Source organism: Mesocricetus auratus, unplaced genomic scaffold, assembly GCF_017639785.1.
Source record: "Mesocricetus auratus isolate SY011 unplaced genomic scaffold, BCM_Maur_2.0 Super-Scaffold_6730, whole genome shotgun sequence".
NCBI lineage: Eukaryota > Metazoa > Chordata > Mammalia > Rodentia > Cricetidae > Mesocricetus > Mesocricetus auratus.
Window position 1 is genome coordinate 69,778,943 of NW_024429184.1, and position 8,154 is coordinate 69,787,096.

Here is an 8,154-nt window from a genome sequence, read left to right on the forward strand (position 1 = left end):
CATTTTGCATAATGACCATTATACTTTGAAGTGTGATGGATTACAATGCACAAATTAAGATCATACAACTCTAGTAAAATTAAAACTATACAAGAAACATGAGTAAAATTCATGATACCATATTTGAAATTATTTCTGAATATGACATAAAGAGCAAAGACAAAAAGACATATAAATTGGACTTTGTGAAAATTAAAAATCTTTTTCATCAAAAAATGCAACAGAATGAAAAAGACTCCCATAGACTATAAGAAAACATCTTTGTAGGGAAAGGGGCAACGAGAGTGACTGGACAGAGAGAAGGAGAAATGGAATTGATATTATAAACCACAAAATTTAGATACTTCTGAATGTCAGATTACAGACTGAAAAGACACATAACACACATTTGCAACACCAATTCACTGTAAAGGGTTAAGTGGATCTGTTAGCCAACCTCAAAATATGAGCTTACAGACTATTCAGAAACTTTAATGAAGTAAATAAAAAATCAGACTAATGGAGTTGGAAGTCTTTTTATTTCAAGTCACATTCACTAATGAGATGAGATACATATAGAGTAGACCCTCACATAATTGCTAGGAATCAAAAGCAAAATAATACATCCTGAAATATCTCCTATTAGAATAAGGTGAACAAGCAGACAAGAAAATGCATCATATTATGATCCAAACCCAGGCTGACAATAGGAAACTGTGAGATTACTGGATATTCAGTATCTATTCTGCTCAGCTTAATTACGAGTGTTATAAATGGTGACTGGTGATGGCTGAAGTAAAAGATGAATGTTGTCTTGATTTGAGAATGACTAATGATAGTAATAAGGAATCACTAAATCCACAGCAACTTTGCAAAATCTTGAGTACATAAATGACCACAGAGCATTTGGTAGAGTTCACACCTCCAGCAAAACTTCCCTTTCAGCTTATGGAGCTAGTCAGAGATGGAGAAAATCTAAAGGAAATGAACAATTTTCTGGATAGATATCACTTACCAAAATTAAATCAAGAACAGATAACAATTTAAATAGACCTGTAATCCCTAATGAAATAGAAGCAATCATCAAAAGTCTCCCAACAGAGAAAAAAATGAGGGCCAGGTGGTTTCAGTACAGAATTCTACCAGATATTCAAAGAACAGATAATTCCGGTACTTTTCAAAGTGTTCCACACAATAGAAGCAGAAGGGTCATTGCCAAATCAAATCCAAGTTCCATGATCAAGTAGGCTTCATCCCAGGGATGGTTCAACATATGAAAATCCATCAATGTAATCCACCATATAAACAAACTGCAAAAGAAAAATCACATGATCTTCTCACTAGATGCTGAAAAAGCCTTTGACAAAATCCAACACCCCTTCATGTTAAAGGTCTTGGAGAGATCAGAGATAACAGGAACATACCTAGACATAATGAAAACAATATATAGCAAACCAAAAGCCAACATCAAAATAAATGGAGAGTAACTCAATTGGACTCCTCTAAAATCAAGAACAAGACAAGGTTGTCCACTTTCTCCATATCTCTTCAATATTGTCCTTGAAGTTCTAGCTAGAGCAATAAGACAACCAAAGAAGATCAAGGGGATACAAATTGGAAATGAAGAAGTCAAACTTTCACTATTTGCAGATGTTATAATAGTTTACATAAGTGACCAGGGAACTCCTACAGCTGATAAACACCTTCAGGAAAGGATACAAGATTAACTCAAAAAGAAATCAGTAGCCCTGCTATATTCAGACAATAAACTTACTGAGAAAGAAATCAGAGAAATGTCACCCTTTACAATAGCCACAAACAACATAGAATATCTTGGGGTAGAGCTAACCAAACAAGCAAAAGATTTACATGGCAAGAACTTTGAGTCTTTAAAGAAAGAAATTAAAATTACCAGAAAATGGAAGGATCTCCCATGCTCTTGGATAGGTAGAATCAACAAAGTAAAAATGACAATCTTACCAAAAGCAATCTACAGATTCAATGTAATCCCCATCAAAATACAGGTACAATTCTTCACAGACCATGAAGGCCTCTGTAATAAAGCTTCAAGTCAGGGAGAGTTATAGTGCCAAAAACAGTTTGGTATTGGCATAAAAATAGACAGGTATACCAATGGAATTGAATTGAAAACTCTGATATTAACCCTACAAACACCTGATTTTGGACAATAGATTGATATCTATCACCATGCACAAAGCTTAAGTTCAAATGGATCAAAGACAGCAACATAAATCCAGCCACACCGAACCACTTAGAAGAGAAAGTGGGAGGTACCCTTGAACGAATTGGTACAGGAGACTGCTTCCTGAACATAACACCAGTAGCACTGACACTGAGATCGACTTCCAGAAACTGAGAAGCTTCTGTAAGGCAAAGGGCACAGTAAACAAGACAAAACGGCAGCCCACAAAATGGGAAAAGATCTTCATCAACCCCACATCTGACAGAGGACTGTTTTCCAAAATTTACAAAGAACTCAAGAAGCTAGTCACCAAAACATTAAATAGTCCAATTAAAAAGTGGTGCACAGAAATAAAAGAGAATTCTCAATAGAGGAATCTAAACTGGCATAAAGACACTTACGAAAGTGCTCAAATCCTTAGCCATCAGGGAAATGCAAATCGAAACAACTTTGAGATACCATCTTGCTCATGTCAGAATGGCTAAAATAAAAAACACGAATGACAATTCATGCTGGAGAGGATGTGGCGAAAAGGGAACACTCCTCCACTGCTGATGAGACTGCTAACTCATACAGCTACTTTGGAAATCAGTATGAAGATTCCTCAGGAAAATGGGACTCAGTCTACCTCAAGACCCAGCAATTCCACTCTTGGGCATATAACCAAAGGATGTACATTCGTACAACAAGGACATCTGTTCACAGCAGCATTATTTGTAATAGCCAGAACCTGTAATAGCCCCTCAGCTGAATAATGGATAAAGAAAATATGGTATATTTACACAATGGAATACTACTCAGTGGAAAAAAACAATTGAATCTTGAAATTCGCAAGCAAAATGATGGCACTAGAAGAAACCATCCTGAGTGAAGTAACCCAGTCATAAATAAATGGTATGTACTCACTCATATATGGATATTAGACATAGAGCAAAGGACTACCAGTCTACAGTCCACACCACCAGAGAGCTAGGAAGCAAGGACAGCCCTAAGAGAGACATGCATGGTCTGGTAGAGAAGGGGAAAGAAACAAGATCTCTTGAGTAAATTGGGAGCATGGGGGGAGAATAGAGGGAATTAAGAGAAAGAGAAGGAGAGAAAAGGAGGGGAGAAGAGAACCTGCAGGAGCAGGAAGATTGAGTCAGAGGGAAAATACATGAAAGCAAGAAAAGTGGTATCATAATAGAGGGAGCCATTATAGGTCTAAAGAGAAATCTGGCACTAGGGAAATGTCAAGAGATCTACAAGGATGACACCAACTAACAATCTAAGCAATAGTGGTGAGGCTACCTTAAATGCCCTTCCCCAGTAGTGAGATTGATAACTACCTAATTGTCATCCTATAGTCTTCATCCAATAGCTGATGGAAGCAGAAGCAGACACCCACAGCTAAACACTAAGTCTGAACTCCCAGAATCCAGTTGCAGAGAGAGAAGAATGATGAGCAAAGGGGTCAAGATCAGGCTGGAGGAACCCAAAGAAACAGCTGACCTGAACAAGGGGGAGCTCATGAGCCCCTGACTAATAGCTGGGAAACCAGCTAGGACAGAGCCAGACCCCCTGAATGTGGGTGTCAGTTAGTAGGCCTGGGCAGTCTATGGGACCTCTGGTAGTGGATCAGTATTTATCCCCTAGTGTATGGATGGACTTCAGTAGCCCGTTCCACAAAGAGGAATACTCTCTCAGCCTAGGCAAATGGGGGAGGGCCTAGGCCCTGCTGCAAATGATGTGACAGACTTTGAAGATCCTCCATGGAAGTCCTTACCTTCCCTGGGGAACAGGAAGGGGATGGGATAGGGGGTCAGTGGGCTGCATGGGAGGAAGTGAGGGAGAGGGAACTTAGATTGACATGTAAAACAAGATTGTTTCTAATTTAAATAAAAATCATTTTAAAAAATACAGATTTCTGGAAAATGTCTGTTGGGTTCTTGTTAATTGAGTGAGTTTGAAGGTGGAGGGTCTGTAAGCCACGCAGTGGCTTCATGTAGGCTGCTTAAATGTTAATTATCAGGTCAGACTCTCCAGTGTAGAAAGAAGGAGGGCTAAGGTAAGAGTACAGAGTGTTCTGGCATCTTGTACAGCCCTTTCCACTGCTTGATTCTAGAATAGCCCGACAAGATGCAAACATGACAACACTTGACTACTATTGGAAAGTCATCTTCATATTTCTGGTCAGTGGGTGTGTAGATTCTTTATTTTTTAGGTTTAGGCATTATTTGAAAGAGAAGTCACTTGAATGGAAACTCCCAAGTCCAGATTAAAGATGCTCCAGCTGCTATGAGGGCTGGTGAGATGCCTCAGCAAGTCAAGACACTCATTTACAAGCCTGACAGCCAGCTGAGGTCCATCACTGGAACCCACAGCATGGAAGAAGATAACTGACCACATTCAACCTATGAGAAAATACATCTAGAAGACTATGTTTAAAAATCTGCTGAACACCGGGCAGTGGTGAGGCAGAGGCAGGCGAATCTCTGAGTTCGAAACCAGCCTGGTCTACAAGAGCTAGTTCCAGGACAGCCTCCAAAGCCATAGAGAAACCCTGTCTTGAAAAACAAAACAAAACAAAACTCTGCTGACCTTGTTTAAGTATATAGATAGTTTAATTGATAACTTAATCACTAAACAATGATAAATTGTTCCTATTTATGAGAAAGAAGAGGCAGATCAGTAAGATTGCACTGGGCATTTGAAACAGGTTTTGCTGGTGGGACTCCATGTCATTCTGGAAAACTTTTTAGCATGCATTTTCTGCAAAATACTAATTTTTAAATTAAATTCTGTATTTATTTTATTTTTACATTTTTTATCATTTCTTTGCTTTTATTTTATTTGCATTGGTGTTTTTCCTACATGTATGTCTGTGTGAGATTATCAGATCCCCTGGAACTGGAGCTACAGACAGTTGTGAGCTGCATCTGGGTTCTGGGAATTGAACCTAGATCCTCTGGAAGACCAGCCAGTGCTCTTAACCACTGAACCATCTCTCCAGTCTCTATTTTTAATTTTTATATTTAAAAATGTAGACAATGTGTTTTAATCATATTTCCCCTCCACAAATCTTCCCAGATCTATCCATACCTCCCTACCCACAAGCTTCATGTGCTCTCTCTTAAAAAATTAAATAAAAACAGACAAAAAAAGAAAAATCAGTGACACAAAAAACACCAAACAAGCTCAACAAAGCAGAACAAGAGACAAACAAGGAAAACATGGGGTCTGCTAGACAACAGATAACTACTCCTCACACCCAGCCTGCCCTGGAGTGGTTGGTATACTTAGTGAAGCACCATTGAAGGAAACAGACTTCCCCTTTCCCAGGAGGTATCATTTTCAAATAGCTATTTGGTTAGGAGTGTGACTGTGTCCACTTTCCCCTCTCAGTGCTGAGATTGTGTCTGGTTTGATTCTGTGCAGGTCTTGAGGGTGCTGTCACAGTCTCTGTGTGCTCATATGTCTACCAGTCCTGTTGGGTCTAGATGACACTGTTTCCTTGGTATCGTCCACCTGAAGTAGAACTTTCAAGCCATAAATAAATAAACAAATAAATAAATAGATACGAAAAAACCTAATTGGCAGGTGTTGGACTGTCCTTGTATCTTGGAACAAAGGGCTGGACTATTATACCAGAGCCAATCACTTTTTAGCACAATTTGGACTCCTTGAGGAACCTAGAAAACGATCACAGCTGCTTGCTTCAATCCCTCAAGGCGTAAACCAGGACTGTGTCAGTCAACATCACACCATGCTATTGCAAGTATTGGTGGATTCTACCACCCTGCATTGGAAACCCAACCATTTCCACCTAAGCTTGAGAAGTACTCACCTGGTGGCCTAGCATGGGGATTGCTTTCAGTGATGGAAGGTATAATGCTGTTATTGGTGGTGGTGTAGGTGACACAGGACTCCTTTGCATGAAAGATGATATGCCATGCTTGGTGCAAACACACTTCTCTGCCTATGCAGGAAAAAGTGGCTTGTTCTGGTCACTGTTGAATGGGGAGAGAGAAACCTCCAAGGTGCCTTGTCTGAAACTGCAACATTAGTCCCAATTAAAGGCATCTCTTGAGTGGTCTTTTCTAGCTTCCTTATAGCAGGGTGGCCTGAGATGGGGATACGAATCAGTGGCAGCAAAGACTATAGAATGGTGGCAGTGACGGTGCAGCAGCTGCAGGTTGAGCTACAGAAGTAACAAAGTAGCGTCTGCTTGACTGCAGAAAAGGCAGAGCTGAGGAAATGGAGGAGCAGGGGCAGTGGAGAAGGAGTGCAGCAATGGCAGTAAACATGATGACAACAGAGAAAGGGGTGGTGGCAGTCCTCAGGACCAAGGGTCTTAAAGACCCTAAACTGAGAAACCATGAAAGACTACAGTCAAGAGCTGAGGACTCTGGGCCTCTAGGTCTGGATGTTCCAGCTAAGCCATGCCAATTTCTTAAGCTGCCCGAGAGCCCTAACACTTGTAGCCCTGAGGACTGACTACATAAGAGCTATAAGACATGGCAGGGGGGAGGGTCCCCACACCCGAGGCCAACTGCATGAGAGCCAGGACAGGACACACCTGCTGCTGCTTTTTGCTGTGTCAAAGAAGAGTGCCACAAGACTACCAAAGATGAGCACTGGGAGTGCTCCCATGCTGCCCCCACCGACATTAGCCACCCAGGTAGAGCAACAGGATCCCAGACAGTAGATTGGTAACATTCTCACCTCCAACCATGGATCTCACTCAGCTTGGGCTGCCATTATCAAATATTACAGACTTGACACAATTTATTTTCTTATAGTTCTTAAAACCACAAAGCCCAAAGTTGGGGAGTCAGATTGTTTATTGTCTGGTAAAGAATTTTTTTTAATTTGCATGTGACCACTTTCTTATGTCCTCACATGGTGAAAGAAAGGAGGCTCTCTTTCTCTTCTAAGGGGATAGTTCTATCATATAGTGCCTCCCTTAGGACCAGATTTGACTATGATAATGTCCTAAAAATCAATCTCCAGATGCAGCCACCCTGCGGGAAAGCTTAGAATTTCATGGCATTAACTTAGTGGAGAAGGGGCACAAGCCAGGCTCAGGAAGCATGTTTTCCCAAGCCATCTCAACTCTTTAGTGACTTTGGAGCCCTTGTCATGGTATGTTGTCATTTTAGGTGCAAGGACTAAGACAGTATGTGTCCCATTGACATCTATTGTTAGTCCCTACCATCATCGAATTACCAATGGAACATAAACATGGCCTGGAAAAATACTTGCAGACAAGATAGGGAAAATACAATTCTTTTGAGAAGTGTCTCATACTGTGTTTCAAATGGACTGAATTCAGTATTGTAGCCTCAGCTGTCCCAGAACTTGGGAGGCTGTGTCAGAAGACCCAGGGTTTTAGATCATGGAAAGTTCTTATATCATATGCCATACCACACAGTTGGAATGTTTTCTGGAAATGTAGGACATTCTCCAAGCAATGGTTCCTAGAAGGTGGAGAAACATACATTCTGACCAAGACTTGTGTCAATGTTAGAAGCATCTTCATTCACAATACCTAAAAACAACCAACAGCCTAGATACATCAACTTTTTAAAAGAGAAACTTGGTTTATCTGCTCTTGTGATAGTTAGGGAAGCTCCATTTTGTACCAGGCACCCCCTTTAGCAGATGTTGGCCTTTGAACTAAATTCCTGAAAGATGACCACCTGGAAACTTGTCCCCTACCCCAGAATAGTGTAACTAATGTGAAATGATTAACCACTGTTTGGCTTCTGTAAACTCGTTTATCAGAGTGTGCAGGGGGAGTGAGGCAGCTTCTCAAGTCAGTAAATTCTACAAAAATGAAGTAATTATAGTCTTCACCTTTAAAAGCCCTCCCCTTACCTGCTTCTAAGTGCCATGTCTCTGATTTGACTGAGAGACTACAGCCCTGTTAGCAGTTTTAATAAATTTAACTAATTATAATCTGTATTGAGTCTAGTCTTTTCCTGGTAGTC

General features: G+C 40.5%; 1 long non-coding RNA gene across 1 annotated transcript; it reads right to left on the minus strand.

Annotated features, from left to right (window-relative positions):
• Positions 1-1,233: 1,233 nt before the first annotated feature.
• LOC121138974 lies at positions 1,234-7,702 on the minus strand. The gene is made up of 3 exons (XR_005875844.1): positions 7,589-7,702; positions 6,009-6,140; positions 1,234-1,289 (listed from the first exon to the last, which is right to left on the minus strand). It is a non-coding gene; the product is annotated as an uncharacterized LOC121138974 (long non-coding RNA).
• Positions 7,703-8,154: the final 452 nt, after the last annotated feature.